The sequence below is a fragment of the Podarcis liolepis genome (genome assembly GCF_965112155.1).
Source record: "Podarcis liolepis genome assembly, chromosome: 5".
In the NCBI taxonomy this organism is placed as follows: Eukaryota; Metazoa; Chordata; class Lepidosauria; order Squamata; family Lacertidae; genus Podarcis; species Podarcis liolepis.
The window spans coordinates 45,259,711-45,278,477 of record NC_139556.1 but is presented as its reverse complement, the minus strand read 5'-3'; the positions used below and the strand labels follow the sequence as shown (position 1 = coordinate 45,278,477).

The 18,767-nt window shown below is 39.5% G+C and overlaps 2 long non-coding RNA genes across 5 annotated transcripts in view; one reads left to right on the top strand and one right to left on the bottom strand.

The window, feature by feature from the left end:
* Nucleotides 1-18,767, bottom strand: part of LOC310708149 — a 94,530-nt gene that overhangs the window by 50,466 nt on the left and 25,297 nt on the right. Inside the window, exon 3 of one of the 4 annotated variants that reach the window (XR_014526882.1) lies at nucleotides 2,226-2,347. The exons of the other annotated variants lie outside the window; for them this stretch is intronic. This is a non-coding gene — a long non-coding RNA (uncharacterized lncRNA). Of the gene's footprint in view, nucleotides 1-2,225; nucleotides 2,348-18,767 lie in introns of those variants that run through there. 4 annotated transcript variants of the gene reach the window in all.
* The window catches only part of LOC310708145, a 17,932-nt gene continuing 463 nt past the window's right edge, over nucleotides 1,299-18,767 (top strand). Inside the window, exons 1-2 of the long non-coding RNA XR_014526874.1 lie at nucleotides 1,299-1,430; nucleotides 3,604-3,706. This is a non-coding gene — a long non-coding RNA (uncharacterized lncRNA). The remainder of the gene's footprint in view (nucleotides 1,431-3,603; nucleotides 3,707-18,767) is intronic.

Sequence of the window (18,767 nt, the reverse complement as noted above, 5' to 3'; positions counted from 1 at the left end):
CCTCTGGTGGATTTCTTCCATGGTTTGCCTCTTGGGAGTTTCAATCATTGTGTGTCAATTCCAAAGAAATAAAATTTCATTGTGGTTCCTCAATACCATAATAATACTATAATAAAAGAAGATACGTGAACTAAGCAGAGTTGTGTAAATCCCACCTTGAATTAGCTTTGCCTGGTGAGATCTTCCTTGTGGGCTATAAACACCGTGAATGCTGATTAGGGCTTGAGAATCTTGACACTAGAAACTTGACCAGAGAGGCAATAAAATTAAAAAGTAATTGATCTTATCAGAACTCTGCTTCACCATCCTCATTGCTGGGCTCAGGCGGGGGCTGCAAAAACGCCTTCTTCATATTTTTTTCCCATTTTTCTTTATTGTTGCCATGTGTCGCATTGCTTTAGAGGTATCACGAGCAGTGAGCATCTAGGACCCTAAATAACTCCACTAAACACTCAAGTGCTCAGTCTTTCCCACACGTGGATTAGTAATAAAGCACAGGATACCTGATAAGTCCCAGTATCACCTCTTTGTTTGTACACAGCAGTGCATACACTTAGACTTAATTGTATTCAGCAGGGCTGAATATATTTCCAAAATTTGTATTTGGGTGCTTTTAATCTGGAAAAACAGAGCTGGCAATATAACTGGTTTGACAGGATTCTAGAAAGTAGAGCTGGGGCCGGAAAAGCTTCACATGATTTCAAAGTAGTAAAATAAAATGTAACGTTTAAAATCTAAAACCAAAACCAAATACAAATTATTGTATTTGAACAATGTCCACCATTGTTCCCATATGCTCCCACCGACACAGCAGGATTTCACCTTCCCTCTACTCCCATGGAAGGCCTGGCTCACGGTGTGTAAGAAAAAGGACCCAGAAGTGGAGACAGCAGGAAAGACCCTGGCCAGCTCCATCACCCAAGTGTTCTTAGAAGTGAGTGAATTAAGGACCTGGCTTGGTTGTCATGCCAAAAATGGACAGTGGTATTGGCAAGCTCCTCGGACAAAAACCATATTAAACTGCAGTAAGGGAAAATTCCAGAGAGTCCAGAGTGCCAAGATTCGGACCAGTGTACCAACTATTCTGGAAAAAAATACACCAAAGAGCCAGACATTGGAACCTGGAGTTCAGCCTGGAGTCTGTGGCTGTCCCTTCAGAATGAAACCTCATGGAAATGCTTCAAAAAGTCTCCCCATACCTGCAAATCCTCCTGCACATCCTGTGTGACTCATACATGGTGATGAGGCTTGGAGAGACCCTTTGTGATATCACAAAGCCACCTCAGAAAGACCCATCTGGTGGGCAGCAACTCGGCAAGTGAAACTGAAGTGCCCCACCATCTCCAGAAATCCCTCATCCACACCTGAAGCTCTGACAGTTTCCCAGGTGAGTGACTGCATCAGTTCAAGGCATCCTATTCAGCGCCTAGGTAGGCAACTCTTTTAAGAAGGCCCCTGGTCTCCTTCCCTGTCAGTTGCAGCCCTGAATTCTCCTACATCCTTGTGAACTTCCTCATAAGGAGATAACATGTCCGGCTTCCACACTGACCCCTGCATGTGGCTACATACCAGATATCAGGGTATGTTGCTACCTCACTCTCCTAGCTGCAAACAAGGCTCTTATTCAGCAGCTACATGCCAGCATTGGAAATGCATTCCTAGCCCGACCTAGCAATGCCAGGTCTTGAACGGGGAACATTCTGCGTGCAACACATGTGCTCTGTCACTGAGGTGCATCTTTCTCTCTCACTGCCCCCCAGATCATATTTCCCCACCCCCAAATGTTGTACTTTTTCTTCCTGTTGTAGAATTCAGGCTGTTTTCCTTCAAAAGAACCAAAATAATATATTTCAAAATACTATGTGTAATGCTGCTGCCCCAAAGCATGTGGAGGAAAAAGTATAGGGAATAGGAAAACTTCTGAAATGCAGAAAACGTTTGTTTACGTCTCTAAAGAAAACAGAGTGAAAGCAAACCAGCAAATAATATATACAACAAGTCTCATGGGTAAAATTTAAACTTAAGCCCATGCTTTAACAAATTAAGAGCTAAATAATTTGCCAGTATTATAGTCCAGGCACATGAAAGCACTTCTGGAAATGAGATATATCTGTGTTTTAACAATTATATTTCCTGCACAGACAAAAAGAGAGAGAGAGCGCGTACAATATATGGTTTTATTTTGATGAATGCTACTGTAAATTACTATTAACCCTTCAGGGCCCCAGGAAATGATGTGGTCATTTGTAGCTGAGTCTGCCTGCTTTCTGTCCTTATATCTGGGAAGCAACTGAAGGAGACTGATAAAATTCAGTTTTTCAATAAGAGAATGTCATCAGGGACATCTCTGTGAATAAAAAGAGAGACGCAAAGGTTACCTCGTGTACCCTTGTAGCACAGTACATAGTGCTACATTTGAAACTTTAATTTATTGGGGGGTGGGGGGAAGAATCAAGTGTGGTGGTCAAATGGTTAAATTTTGCTCAGTAATTTTTTCATTTTTGTTAGTCATGAATATATCCAACCATACAGAGGCCATCAAAATCTTGCCACTAGAGACTATAAAGTCTACTTACATAGGGTTCCTGGGATTTTTCATGTTCTTATGGAAAATATCTCTGAAATCCCTGAGCTGAAAATTTTGATCTCATTTGTGGATGTGAGCGATACTGAGAAAGGGTTGAAGAGTGAAGAGAACACTTTTCTCGCATAATTTCATTTGTCAGGAGAATCTTGACGCTGACATTGGAAGAGTGATTTAATTGATTTTAATCATACACCTGAGATTGAGAAATTGAGCCCTCTGTCCTGAAAAATAATTCTAGGCTTCCCTGAGAATGTCTAATTCGCAGCTAATAGTTTCTTTCTCCCCCGCTCCTTGAAGTTTTGTTATGAAGTTTAGGAATGCAGATGAAAGACTGACACAAAGAAATATTTACCACAGCCTCCAGATTAGCAAATCACTCTCACAGCTTCAGTGCATACATACATAATAGAGCTGGAGCAGTGTTTTGGACAGTAAACCCATTAACAATTTATGTTTTGCATATGGGAAATAGACAGCAATATGGTTTTCTGCATTGGGAATCATTCATAATGATTAATATCCTGGGATCAAGGGAGGCTAGTCAGGCGTTCATCAGGGCTGCAAACTGAAGTGGTCTAGTCAGGGCCAGCCCTACCAGTAGGGAGAGGGAGACGGCTGGTTTGGCTATCACGAAAAGGCACCAGATTTTTAATTTTCAAAATTATTGTGATTATTATGATGGACAATAAATAATGGCAAGGAAGGTCGTTGCGCTGTTTTGTGAAATTTCTCAGCTGCCCTGAATGCTTGACTTTGGGGGTGGGGTGGGGGGCACAATTTGCTGCTCCACTGTCTTGGGCCTGATGGAAGAAAAGAGGTAACCTTTTATGTTTGTGAAGATTCAACTCTTGTCACTTTCATCCTGCCCAACTAAATGTTGTACCATTAAAGAATATGAACATGTCTAAACATATAAGTTTAAGCCGGATGACTTGCTGAATGTCAAAGAGCCAAAATATTTCACACCTGCCTGACAGGAAAATGACCTTCATGTACTATTATTAACTATGATTCAGGTGGGATTAAGGTCAGCAAGATTCCCCACCACCACCATTCAAGCCAAATGTTCTAATAATGGACGAGAAATATTTAGCATTGCTCTGCAAGATTCCCATACAGGTTTGTGATGTTAAACAAGATATTCAAAATATGCTTCTTTCCCTCCCATGGCCTAGCACATTTGCACATTTGGTAATAATGGGTGTTTTTTGGGGGGACGGATGGACCGAAAGCTCTATCCAGAGCTTGTCTGAGGCCTGGGGCAGGAGTCTTGTTAGAATAAAGTAATAAACTCAAACAAAAAAAGCACCCTGTCCCTGGTGGGAGTCTTTGGCCAACTTAGCCCTCTGAGGCCTGGGACCTGACTTTATCATTTCCCTCAGTTTTTCTGCTCCCTCCTGTTCTCCAGAATCTCAGGCCCACTTGTCCTGTGCCTTGAACCCATGCCATCCCAAGGTTGAGAGAATGCTCTAGTGTGAGGATGCTGCATTCTGTAGTAATATCCCCCTTTGGGGCAAGGGGGTTGAGACAGTGGCTGTAGTGATGTGCATGATGTCCATTTTACAAAAACTCTATGAATGTCACTATCATCTAGGAGAGTTCATACCAGGCTGTGGGGACCAGTGCATGCTATGCACCAAGACCAGGGCTTCATTAGATATTAGCGCCATGGAAGAAATCTGGAATATGTGAAATGATAACAGAAAAAAGTGCCTTGGAGCAATTGCAGAGTGCCGTTCCTTCAAAAGCAGATTACGCACATCTGTGAGAATTTTGAGGGTAGGAGCTGAGAATCCAGGCAGGTTTGAAATCTGCTAGCTCTCATTTTAGAGATTAAGCATTGCATGAGATTAACTGCAATTTTGATTTTTCTTCTAGTTAAAAATAATGTTAGAAGATGGAATCCACACACACACACACACACACACACACACACACACTAAAATGTGCTGACTTTTAACACGAGCTAATCGATGCAACCATTGCAACAGATGTAAATTAGCTAGTGGCAGCATTATGGTGTATGCATCCATCCATACAAGTGGATCTAGGACATGCAGATGTGACCAAGATGCTTAAATTTCATGTGACTAGTAGCCCTGTGAAATAATTTCATTTTGTTGCTGTTTTGCATGCTCTTCTATTGCAAAGCAAGCAAGGCAGAGCTGAAAGGATTATCCTGAAAGGCTTGCATTTGTCAGGTCTACAATGAAGATGTTCTGAGTCTTCCATCTGAGCATGCACTCAGTGACCGGCCCAGCATAGTTGCAGAATGGTCCTATTTATAAGCAATGGTAAATGCTTGCCAGCACAAAGCTGTCCCATTCTTAATAGCTTTAGAGATGCAATGTGAGCCTTAAAGGGCATGGCTAGTGGTCATTCTCCCCTCTCCCCTCCATGCTCTCATATGCTGCCCTACCCTCTTTATGGGCTTCCTGAAGCAGCAACATGTGGGGTTGCAGCTGAATTGGTGGAGGCATTTGGACTCACATCAGAGATCACCAGTAACTGATGAGGGTGCTATCTTAATTTAACAACCATAAAACACTGAGAAAACCCTTCTGTAATATTTAGCAAATATCATAAAGTTAGTTAGTAATTAGAATAACCCAGATAGCATTTCCTCCGAGTTTCCCCTTAAAGTACTTTGTTCTGGGGGGAAAGGTAACCATCTATTTCACCACAGTAATCAGTATTTCATATTGCAATCATTCATTTTTGCTAACTTGTTAAATCTAGCATCATACAGTATGCAATGGAAGAAGAAAGATACGCAATCTGGGTGTTTGACTGGGGAAAGGTCTTACGCACAGTGCACAAATTTGCACAGACTGATTGAACCCAAATGCTTGTATAATAATCAGACAATGTTTGTAGAGTGATTTGAAGGTGAAACATAGTGTGTGGAACATTATTCATTATTATTATTTTATTTTATTATAATATAAAGGGTCATTGTGCAAAGAAGCACAACAATCTTTATGATGCCCATTCATTTTGCTGACTTTTTTGTCATTATCCTCCTTTGGTGATTAAGTGTCATTTGTCTTATAATTTTAATGTTATCTTTAACACACATAATAAAGTTTACATAATTATAGCCTATTAATATAATTTGCATGCATGTTACCCGGAAGGCGAAGAAAATGTTTCATCACCAGGCATGTAATTTGCCTTCTTTAACTATTTTTTTTTATCATCTTCATCAATAAATTGGCAGCCTTAATAAATGAGGATAACCTCACTAAATTCTCTTTGGATTCTTTTCAAGGATTCTGAGACATAGAGAATGTGGCTACGAAATACAGTAGGTGTTAAAACACCGTCTCTTCTGCATAAAGTTTAAAATTTCCATACATTTGCCATATAGAGTGTCAGCCAAAGCAAAAACAATGGCCACTTTTTTGGGGAGGGAGACACAGCCCTTTCATAGCAAAGCTACTATAAGACTTTGACTTTTAAATAATGTACAGGCTGGACTCAGAGAAACAGGAATCAGCTTAAGGTTCAAAAGGTAGGTTCAAAATATTACACCATGTTTTGCAAAAGTGTTAATGTGTCCCTCCACCCCCTTCCCCTTTCTTGGTAAATGGCAAACGTTTACAACCCAACTAAAACAGTGCCAGGAGAAATCCTGTGTTTGCTCTTTGGAAGATATTCAATAAATTATAGTGAGCTGCAAATGTCATTGGATAGGGAATGGAAAGAGCTTTACCTTTAAGTCTTTAAGTAAAGACTTGCAGCTGGTGCAGCCGCTCAGTAATCCCTAATGATAAGCTCCTTTTAATGCGAGGGTGAGGCAGTTTTCACATGGATACTACTGCATTAACCTTACCCTAGGTATGGTGCAGGTGAAAAGCAGCCGTGTACTCAGCAGCTTTTCCTACCCCTGCTTTATTCCCCTAATGCATCTCAAGCCTCCTGTAAAAGATCCCCTTATACCAAGGCAAAAAGATTGCAGTTCAAGCCTATTATCAACAAAAACCTGCCAAAGGGGCTACATTGTCAGACTTTATGGTGGTACTAACTATTCTGTTGTTCTCAGGAGACCAAACTTAGACCATTAAATTCCCTTCATTTGTGATATCAGTGACCTGGACGGCAGACATAGGTCTTTTGATGTAAAAATGCTACTGCAGGAATCAATGGTACCATCTAGTTTCCCCTTAACGTATATCATAAAAGTGTAATGGTGCTCTTCCAAAGAAAAAGTGACACTCCTCTTGTATAATACAATTATACGAGGATGATGTTTTCCGGGGAGTTTATTTGATATTATGATGTGCAGAGCCTTTGCCCATTAAAATAAACTATGAAGCTGACTTCACTCTATTACTTTCAGTAGGCTAAGTGTATTGTCTCTAGTAGAGTATAGATAATTTTCATGCAACAGGGAGCTATTTCCATATCCTCTTCATGTAACAGATGAGCTTATAAATAGGCTTGGATTTACTCAAAAACCAACAAATGCACTGTCTACAGACACATTTAAGACAAAGGCTGTTTTCCAAATGGTCTTCTTTGATATGGAGGTTCCCATGAAATGCTTAGTTGAGTTGACGGATTCCCACTATTTATAGTAAATGTGCCACATATTGAAAAATTGCATTGCTTTTTTTTTTCCTCCCTGGAAGATTGCCCCCCCCCCCCCCGCCACACACACACCATTTCTATCAGAAGACCCTTCATGTATACCCAGAAATCCTCAGAGCTAAAGCTATTAGTAAACAACACACAGTGATAGCTCACTAGCAAACAGCGAACAGGTTTACAATTAATGAAATTGCTGGAACAGAATAAACAGAAGAGGTAACTATGGTTGCACGTTCATGGTTTAGCACAGACAACAACAACTCTGCTTGGATGATGCATTCTGCAATGATAACCTCCTGAAGCAAAACATTATATATATATAAAAAACACCCCAGCACCACCACCACAGTAACAACAAAATGAAAAATGATGCGATGCTCTGATGTTCCAGTGTTTGCCAGAGGCTCATGCGTTCAGACTAAAACACTTAGAGGGGAAAGTGTGAAAACTAGTTTTATTGCTCTCCTATGCAGGGTTTAGAGTGTAATTTTTAAATGGTTCCATTTTATACTGTAGGGGCAAAATTAAAGCAGTCATAAGTCTCATTGTAGTCTTCATTTTCTCCTTCGCTCCCTTCATGCAAGTAACTTGAGACTTCTGAATCCATTAGGGAGAGCAATACCTACAGCAACATTCACCTCTCTAGAGGGGAGGGATGTATATTTTTCTTTGCCAGCCTTTCCCTTTCTCTCTCTCCTAATTTAAGACCCATCTGTAATAGTGGCAATAGCTTTTAGCCTAGGACTGGTAAGGCTCAGGTTATTCATGGGATGAGCCATAATACAGTGAGCCATAGGGTGAGGTGGAAGACTTTTGGCTTATCAGTGTGCAACACAATAGCCCAAAAGGGAACATCACAACCCTTGGCTTCAATCCTTTTTCTAGGCATCCACCTCTTTTGCATGGTTTGGAAACAGAATCCCATCTCTTTTTAGCCATATGGCCTATTTGTACATTTGCACATCCAGTGCAGTTGATTCATACATGGTACTCAGTTTCTGCACATGGAGTTGGAATGCACCAGCTATATCATAGCAGCTGCACCTGCACATAACACTAAGCAGTAGTTTGTGTAACAAACAATGAGTTGTCCGATAGACAAGGCTTGTTTCTCCAAAGCTTGATTTCTTTTCCAATTGCTCTTGCCTTGTGCTTCTGTAGCTTAAAATGAGCATAACTGGTGGAATGGCCAAACAAACCATGGGTTAAGCAAGACTGTTGGGTTCAGAGCCATTACTAAAGCAAGCCATAATTCATAAATCAACAATAAACCATGACTTCACGTTGTGATTTATGCCCCCCTCAATCACATTCTTCAGGGCTTGGTTCACTCATTAAAACTAACAATAGTTAGGATAAACAAACCGTGACCTAGCATTATGTGTGAACCAGGCAACTGTGTATTTCAAATTCCTCAGGGAATACTTATTGGGCTGTATGATTTTCTAAATGTGAAAATGACCCTTGGCTTCTGTGCCTCCTGTTCTTCCCAATGGCTTCTAGTTTCCTAACTCCCCATAACTTCTTTTTAGGTAAATCATCCCTGTGTGCTCCAGCTATCCCTTTACCACCATCTCATTTATCTCGAAGTGAGAAAGAAATTAAATCCTAGAACAAAAAACAAAACAAAAACCCTTGATATTTGCAGCTGGAATACATTAACTATACAAAGCACAATTCTACAGATTGTGTAATTGGATAATCAGACCACCAAATTTTCATTTCCTGGTTGCTTAATGTCATTTTTTAAAAAGATGTATAGCAATCTAAAATGCAAGCTTTCTTAGAGTGACAAAAAGGGATTATTCCAAGTTAAAATATTAGAAAACCATACATTGGAGGCAACCTGTGCCAGATTTCAAAGCAGCATGTTCACTTGTTCCTTCAACCTTGGTATTATTGCTTCTAATAATGGCCCAAAGGTTGTGGCCACTGTACCATCAAGAATAGGAAAATTTGTTCAGTTGGCATGTTTTGCAGTCTCTTAAACTGATTGTTCATGATTTCTTAGGTAAACACTAGGCTATAAAAAGCACAAGCTCTGAAGAAGTAAAGTGCCATGTATTATTATTATTTAACCATAAGAAATCAAAGCCTCTGGCCACTTCACTTCCTTTACAGCTCATAACACCTTCTACAGAAGTTTCAGAAGCTAAAAGACTGACTCCACACCAGATCAGACCAGAGATACAGTAAAATAAGTCAAGGAAAATTCCCACCTATATATGGCTGAATGACTCCTTGAGCAATAAAATGTCATTAGTGACTATAAAATGCTACAGGGGGATGATGGAGGGCACTCTGAATTTGGCTTTCTACCAGTAAAGTCGGTACTGAGAACTCATGTGCCAATTTGCAGTCCCGCTGACTCTCTTTCTATAGCTATTTCATTTCTCAGTCATTGCCATAGTAATTTGATGCTCAATTTTTCCCCTTCCTGCATCAGTGCCACATATTTCACCTTGATACAATGATGACTGTTCCCCCTTCTCGTCCTTTTGTTAGCCTCTACTACTGTTTAACACGAACACGAGGGATTGCTGGCTTAGAGAAAACTTAAAAAGGGATGGAACCCTCAAAGGAACCTTAGTCATAGCAATGAAAAAGCTACCATTGACAGAAGTGGAGCGAAATTGTCCTCACAATGGTATGCACAGCAACTTATATATCTCTTTCCACCTCTTCTATTATCCTGTTAATTTTTGTTTCTGAAGTTTTTCACCATTTTATTAATGAGTCATGGTTCACCTAATGAACGAGTTGTAGGGCTTATGGAAAGAACTTCCCAGATTCAAAACTATTATCTTCCCAAATTCAGGTAACTTATGCCGATAGCATTAGAGGATAATATGAGGAGCACAACAAATCATGACTTTGACCTTCTGCCTTGCAGCATCCGTCTTCGTGCCATAAACTGTGTTTCTCCTCTACCAGCTTGAAACAAGCATGCAGAGACAATTAGTAACACTGCTGTTCCTGAAATTAGGCAGTAATGGAAATAATGGCTGAGTACTGTGATTCTAGGAAAATACAAAATATTACTTTGAACATTCTGACAAAATAAAATAATAATAATAATAATAATAATAATAATAATAATAATAATAATTTATTTCTACCCCACCCTTCTGGCTGGGTTTCCCCAGCCATTCTGGGCAGTTTCCAACAAAAGATTAAAAATACATTAAAACATCAGTCATTAAAAACTTCCCTAAACAGGGCTGCCATCAGATGACTTCTAAATGTCAGATAGTTGTTTATTTCTTTGATATCTGAAGGGAGGGCATTCCACAGGGCGGACACCACTACCGAGAAGGCCCTCTGCTTAAATCCTTAGTGTTTCGGCTGAACCTGTCACATAACCATCAAGGAAATGTCTGATATTCTCATGCTGTATCAATGATCATTGGTGTCCTCACAGTATTTTAGAGTTTTAACATATTTGGCAGCACAATTCCTGTGCAATACAAAGCAATTGTGCCACAGACTTCACCGCTTAGAAATTCTGAACATTAAGCAGTATATAAATTTGTGAATTAAAACTGGTGAAATAGTCATGCTAGACATCCCCAACGGTATGTACTTCAGAGTGCTGTGAAAGTTCAATTAAATGCTCATGCATAACCATTTGCTTCAGTTTCTTAAATTCTACACATGCACGAAATATGGATGCACAGGGAATCCCTCTGCATATTACTGGATCTGCCAAATGTGTTGTTGACTCCAGAATTCTAGAGGAAATGAATTTCCAAGTGCCAGACTAACCAGGAACAGTTTTCTTAGAGGGAATTCAAAGCAATACTAGAGGCAGTCTCATATACATATTCTTACACAAAGAGCTAAGATGGGAGTATCTTGTCATTGTGGTCCTTATGATGGTCAATACACCAGTGTTATAGTTTCTTACAACTGAGCAGTGTAGTGGAGTCACTAATTTTGTTCTTATTGTATAGTATACTAAGCACGATAATCAATCCAGCCCTAGCAAGGGGCATAAACTCATATTTCTACTTGCTGGGAATTTAAAAAGTGCTTCTGCTTCTTCTTCTTTAAAAAAAGTAAAATCTATGCATTCCAACAAAGGAGACCATGTTGACTTAGTTCTTCATTGTTTTCTTGTCAGAATCTGTTTTCCTCAATTAATGGCTCAAAATGCTTCTGATCTTAAAATGTGGATAAAATTATGCCAACCCTGTCTGCTCTTTTACAGGCAATTTGACAGCTCTGGTTCTTGCCAGCGTTCTATTTTTCTCTGCTATCTTATTCCTTCCAAATGCTATCTGGCAGTATGTTACTAAGAAATTAGCCTGCCTCCCTACCTCTGATTGCCCAGATGGACATCTTAGAAAGCTAGAGAAAAGCAACTTGACAACTGGAAACCAGCCAGTTCTCAGGAAAGATGCATTGCATTGAGCATAAGGGACCAAAATGTTAAAGAATTAAAGTAACAGAAGGTGTCAATGCTGAAAGAGTACTGATTAACAAGGTGGCGAGTTCAAGGGGAACTATTAGTATTTTACACATTTAGTATGTTATATACTAAAGCCTCTCATGCAGTAAGATGCATTAGCCTCAGAAGAGAATGGGAAGTAGAAGCAACAGCACCAGTGGCACCGGTTATTTCTTTCCAAAGCAGCAATAAATTGCTCACTTTCCAATTCCATATTTGAATTTGGACTGATGGCTTTTCAGCAATATAATGGTAGGCAAGTTTTGGGGTTTGTTTTTTAAAGAGGTAGTGCACTCAGTATTCTCAAACTGTTTTTTGGGTTCAACCTCTAAAATTCTGTGTTGCTGGTCCTCTGAAAGCCCACACAAGCTAGGCTGCATAATGGTTGACTACAGAACAGGTTGAAATCTAGCCCTCCTAGCTGCAGCAATACAAATCAAGCCGCAAACCACTAGAGTCAATGCAAAAGTGGGTACAGACCAATTATTTGAGGTGTTTGTACTAAGAATTGGAACCACAATTTCCTGGGTGCTCAAGAGGAAAAGTGCATCTATCTCAGCATCACAGAAGCTACTGAGCTGCTCCTGTGTGGCACACCTGTATCAAAAGTTGCTTTGGAGGGTGTTGGGCACAGGGCTTCCAATGTTCCTCTGCAAATGAGACTGCTAAGATTCTTCCACTTCTCTTATATTTCCTCTTCTACTTGCTGTGGTCAGCATAACTCTAGTTTTGCTCAAGAGTAGGAAAGGGAAGACACATCAGCTCACCTCTCTACCCCTCCACCTCCTGCTAAGCAGCAGTGACCCAAATGACTAGAGGTTAGCTGTGCAGCAGTGGCTTAGCCCACCATTTACTACTGGGAACAGTCACAACCTTGTGTGGTGCCTCGGAACGTCTAAAGTTATATAAACACATCCCTGCCGCAGCACTTGGCAGCCTCTATCTACAAGTGAGCCAGTCATCAGAACAAACCATTTCTGGTACTGGTGTTCTGGCAAAACAAACCTCTTTTTGCAACCCTGCATCTCAAACAGTCCCTTAGGGTTGGACTCTCTTTCCCATTAACTTCAGTGCAATGAAAATAGTTTGTTTTTAAATGCACTTTGATGTACAGAAGTCATGCTATGTTGGGTATGGTGAAATAAATTGTGCATCGCTCAATTACATCCCTCACACCCCAAATAAACCTATGTGCGAATATGACTCTGTTTGCCCTGAGTGAACGTCACAATTTCCACTAACGCAGAAGAGTCAACACTTCCTTGCGTGGGCAACTAGCCTTAAATTTATTTAATCTCAGATACACACAATAATTTAGATTGCCAATAACTGGGACAAACCATCCCACCCTAATCCAAAGATTTTTTTTATAGATTGTGTCAACAATCCCAGAACTGTTGAGTCCCTTGGGAGCGAGTAACAATACACAATGCTCCAGCACCTGAGCATTGTGCATTAGTGAATAGTGTGAAATAATAATAATTTTCAATATGGCAAACACGAAACATGGGCTATGAATTCCAGTGCTAAGATCTGGTGGTGACATAAGCTGAGACTCAGAACAAAAATCCATCTAAATTGTTCTGAATTTAAACACTGGTTTTCATCCTTTTGGGACAATTTATGCTTTAGGCAGAGCTTTTCTACAAGATTTCATACTGCATGTGTGCATATTATACCTCCAAATTGCCTCCAAGCTGACAATCTTTTCTGGTGCATTATGACTTTGCTGCCGAAGATCTACCTAGCCAAATTAAAAATAATCCCTAAAGAAAAAGAAAAGGAGGGGGACTTTCAACATGGCCTATTGTGAGGCACCTTTGACCTTGCAGAAGATATTCAAATCTTTAAGCAAGACTGCCAGTGGTAGCGCAAGCCCTGTACAAACACCCTGCATCTTGATTGATAAATATGCTATGTTTACCCTGTGATTACTGTATAGTATTTTATGTTCTTGCTAATTTATTTGGAACTCTTAACCTGTTAGGTTATAAATTCAGCAGCATTTGATAATGAACCATGTTGAAATAAATCAGCATCTGGGGAGGGGGGGGGGGCGGCAGAATATCCTAAGGAACTCTGCAAAAGAAAAAGAAAAATCACTTCATAGATCTCAGTGTATGAAAAGGTGTGACAGCCAAGACAGACAGACATATTAACCTTTTATAAATCCTTGGCATCTAATCCCTGTAAGTATTACTTCATACAATTCTTCCATAAAAGAGGCATATATAACATTAAAGCTCCATATCACTAGTAGCTTTATTACTGAAAGCCAACACTTATAGACAGCCTGAGAAGTCTGGGAGGCAGAGAAGACACATCTATGCTCATATGTGTATTAGATGGATTTCCTTTGGTACGGATCATGTTATTTAGATTGCATATCTCCAATTCTGTTTGGAAGCAAATCTGGTGTGTGTGTGTTTGCCTCTGTTTCATAGGGCACCTGGACAGACCTTAGTGGAACATGGGTCTCTATTAAGCTGCTGTTCAGTAGTTTGGTGGTATTCAGACAATATTGAAACATTCCCAAATGAACTTTGCAGGGAGACATTTTCATTCGCTGCCTCCCTCCTCATGCATATTAACAAATGGTATGCAAGGCCTCATTTAATTCACTGATTTTACATTCGGATCACTTTCTCTTTTACAGCTATTTTTACCGGGCTTCATTAATCTTTGTTGAATACAATGGCATACATCTTTAATGCGGCCGCTGTCAAGTCATATTTCAGTAAGAGCTGCAAACTGAATGACAGCAAGCAATATTAATAAATTTAACATAGACTATATCAATTTTTAACAGAATGAATGTGGAAGCTAAATGTATTATTTTTCGTTTAAATCATAGGGTTTATCGCCAGTTAAGTAGCAGCGATTTCAGGAAACTTGTGACGTGCCGTACAAATAGATTTACATCTCATTAATAAGTAAATTAGGCAAATGCCTTTCAAGTTCAGACAAGTACATAAGTGTAATCTCCATATTAAAGGAGTAGTCTTTGATAAACCACGGAGGAATTGCAGCAGCCAACTATGTGACATGTTGCCAGAGCCTGAACTCTTCCACATTCCCACCTTTAATTATACTGGTTCATTACTAAAGAGATAAGTGTCTCTCCAGTTAAGATTCTATAAATGAACACCATGAGGGCACCTCCCAAATCATTTTTGAAGAAACCATGAAAAGGTGATAACGGTTATGAAGGGGGGGGGGGGACGACGACGACGACGAATTATCACCTGCTCTCTTTCTTCCTTCTCTGTAATAACATTAAAACATTAAGATGAATTCTTTTCTTTAAAAAAAAAATCTCAAAAAGGAATTGTCCATTCAGTAGCCTATTTTGTTTAAGATTGGAAAAGGTTGAGGAAAGGGGGGTGGGGGGTGGTGCGAGAAGAAAACATTTGCGATTAAAAAAGAAAAGAAAAGAAAATTCTTCCATAAATCCCAACAGAGATAATTTGCTGCAAAATTTAAACCCAGTGAGAACTTGTCTGTCTGTGTTAAATAAAAAAAAGTTACGGTTGGTAGGAGACATGTTTTTGCAGTAGCTTTAGCGATTATAGGAAATTACATGCAAAGCCAGAGTTCTGATCCTAAGTTAATTTATAATTGGAAAAAACTTATTAATTAGCTATGGCATTCTAATTAAGAATTAGAATTAGAGGAGTGTGTGTTAAAAAGCCAGTCAATACCCAACTGTCAGTATATTTTTTTTATTAAAAAAAACCCTTCCGACAGCTCTCAGTCCACTTCCCCTCCCTTATTTTTTATATTCATATATATATATATATATATATATATATATATATATATATGTAGGTTTTGGTGTCTTCGGGTGTCTTCCCGTGTAAGAGTTGGGGTGTCTAGGCGACGTTTCGACGAGGTCTCACTCGTCATCTTCAGGCTGGTGCTTTCGGCTTCTTGTTACCAGCCTGAAGATGACGAGTGAGACCTCGTCGAAACGTCGCCTAGACACCCCAACTCTTACACGGGAAGACACCCGAAGACACCAAAACCTACATTCCTGTACCCGTGAAAATCTACGAAAGCATATATATATATATATATATATATATATATATATATATATATATATATGCATATGCTAGTGGGAACTATCTTTTCTAGAATATAGATAGCCAAAGAAATACTGTTAACAGGGATATATATTTAAGTCACAATGCACACCATTTCAAACATGGGCTGCATACTTTTGACATTCAGAGCTTAGCTTGCATCTTTAACAAGTGCACATAAGGTCCTTTTGTGCATGTACAGGGAGGCTCCCAAATATGATCAGTACAGAACACACCAGACGCCTTCCGAGAGGCATTTATTTCATGCATATGCAGAATATACAAAGATATGTAAGCACCAAGACAAAGGGGGATGATTCTGCTTTTGCTGCCTCAGATGGGGCAGGGTTAGACTGGTGTGCATCAATAGTTGTACTGTATGCATATCATCAGTGCACAGTGATTTGTACTGAAAAGCAGATGTGGAAAATTTCCCCCCTTTTTAATCCCCTCCTCCCTGATAAAAAAACCCTCTTCCTATAAGCTGGCCGCAATGCTCCCTTAAAAACGCCATTGTGTCTCCTGATACTTACTTTCACAGTGCTAGAATATTTGATAGGAAATTAAACATTGTGTGTGTGTGTGTGTGTGTGTGTGTGTGTAAGTTATCTAAGTTATTACTCTGCTATACAGTTTGTGTAAGGAAAAAATACCCCATTTTGAGACATATGCTTTAATCTGAAACATACTGTTTTCTTAAATGAGAGAAAGAAATGAGTCGGGACTCATTTTTCATATTAAAATAATTGTTAAAAATATAAGCGGAACTCTAAAAAGAAATCTTGACAAGCTATTCCTTCTGACCCCCTCCTCAACCAAGTACTTTTTTAAAACTCACACCTGCATATTCCTCACTCTGAGTTTATTTTCAGGGTAATTCACACATAACAAGAAATCCTGGTTTGGCATGATGTGAGCAGCAGTTCTGTCTGTCCAGCTGCCTGTCTATCTTGTTTGTTTGTTTCATTGCATCTATATCTCACCTTTACTCTAAGGTGGTTTGTATGGCTTTTCCCTGCCCCAATTTATCCTCACAACAACTCTGTAAGGTAGGTTATGCTAAGAAGTAATGACTGGCCCAAGGCCACCTAGTGAGTTTCATGGCAAAGGGGCAATTAGAACCCTAATCTCCCAGGTGCTAGGCCACCACTGTAACCACTACACCACCCTGTGTTGCAGAAGAAAAATAGGGAATAACATATTTAAATAGCCTATAACTAATTTAATTAATAGTTTTATATATAAAAAATGCTTCCAGTTACCCCAATCATTAAAACATAGTAACAACCCCCCCCCCCAAAAAAAAAGAAATTGACAAAAGAACACTTGCTATTTGGCATCTAAGTAGGCAAAGCAGTGTCTGTCTACAGTCACAGGTTAAGTCAGGTATCAGTGCTGCTTCAGATTACATCTGTACTTAATTAGAGTGTGCCATAGCTAAGTGAAATGCTGATTCAGACTGCTATTGTCCTATATGCTGAACATGTGAATGAATGGCCCCTACCCCTGTCTTCTGTCTGGAGAGTGAAGGATCTGAAGCAAACTTTCCCCTTCATTCTGCTCTCTTTCCATCAACAACTGCATGGTGGTATTTGAATACATGCATCCCAACCCAAAGTGCTCCAGAGCTACATTGTGCACATGAGATCGAGTGCAAACGTAGGTGGGCTTTCTTATTCACTTCATTGCTGAATACATCATTGTTGCATGTGCAAAGCCTGTTGCTAAAGTTCAAGTGCATTAGACAATCTTTACTTCTGTGAGAAGTATGTGTGCATAGCATAATCCCTGTGTGTACACTGAGGACTCGGATTAAATTCTGGGATTTTAGGGGGAGGGTGTTTTAGCCATTTCTGCAAATCTTTAATGAAATAATAATTACATGTCAAAACAATGCAGATAGATACTGGTTCTTCCTAGGAAGATAGACAGATCTAATCACATTGCATTCAGGTAAAGGGCTTGGAAGTTTTCAGAAGCAATTGCCCGAACTGATGTGATCTCATAGAATGTGCACAAACATCTCAACTGCTTAAAGAAACAATAAGGCCAGTATTTTTCTGCAAGGGAAGAGAGACTAGTTTGTCTAAGATTAAAACTTTACATAAATTGTAGGGAGAGGAGGAGCTATTGGAGAGGTTGGGGTTAGCAATTTAAACCAGGAGATAGAGAAACTATCACTGCAGAATCTATAGATAAGGTCGCTGGTCACTGAAAGAACAGACAGGAAAAGTAGCAAATGTAAAAACGGGAACCTAAGAGAAAGAAAAAAATGGAAGAAGAGGAGAGCTGAAGAAAATGACATAGAAGGCAGAAAACTGAGAAAATCAAGTTGGGCAAGCAATGGAATGGGGAATATATTTATTATGGCTGGAAAACAGTTCGAGAGGCTAGCTGAAAGTGTCATGAGAGAATAAGAGGGGGGTTGAGAAAGAGGGATTTGAGAAACTGTGCTGATAGTGGTAAAGAATGGAGTGAGCTGGAAGAAATTGGGAAAGTGGCAAAGCCTTATTTATTGCCATGGATGTGAAGTATTGGCAGGAAGGGAAAGAATTCTGGAAACTAGGGTACAGTGAGACCAGAGTAACAGGTCCATATCATTTTCAGAAATACACAAACATACATACAATGATACATCAACTCTAAGACAGCAGCAAGGGCCAAGGCAGAGTTTGATTTAAACTAACTAGACAATTATTTTATTGCAAGCTTCTACTATATGTAATACAATTCAATATGAAACACTTCTTGCCTTGCAGAACCCTCTTATACTGATGGCTCAACTAACTCATGCAATTGGTCCTCCTAGTGCTATTGATCCAGTGAAGGCAACAGCTGACAGAGGAAGGTTGGGGGTAGTGATGGGAGAATCAGTCAGTTCCATTTTCTCTCCATTTCTCATTTTTCCAATCTTAAATTCAGTTGGAATTTTTTTTTATATCAAAAAGTCCTCATGAAAATCGATCAGGATTTTAGAGAGAAATTCTCATTATATATGTCTGTATGCAATTTTGCCTAATATACACATATAATGCATTTTTGTATGCTATTT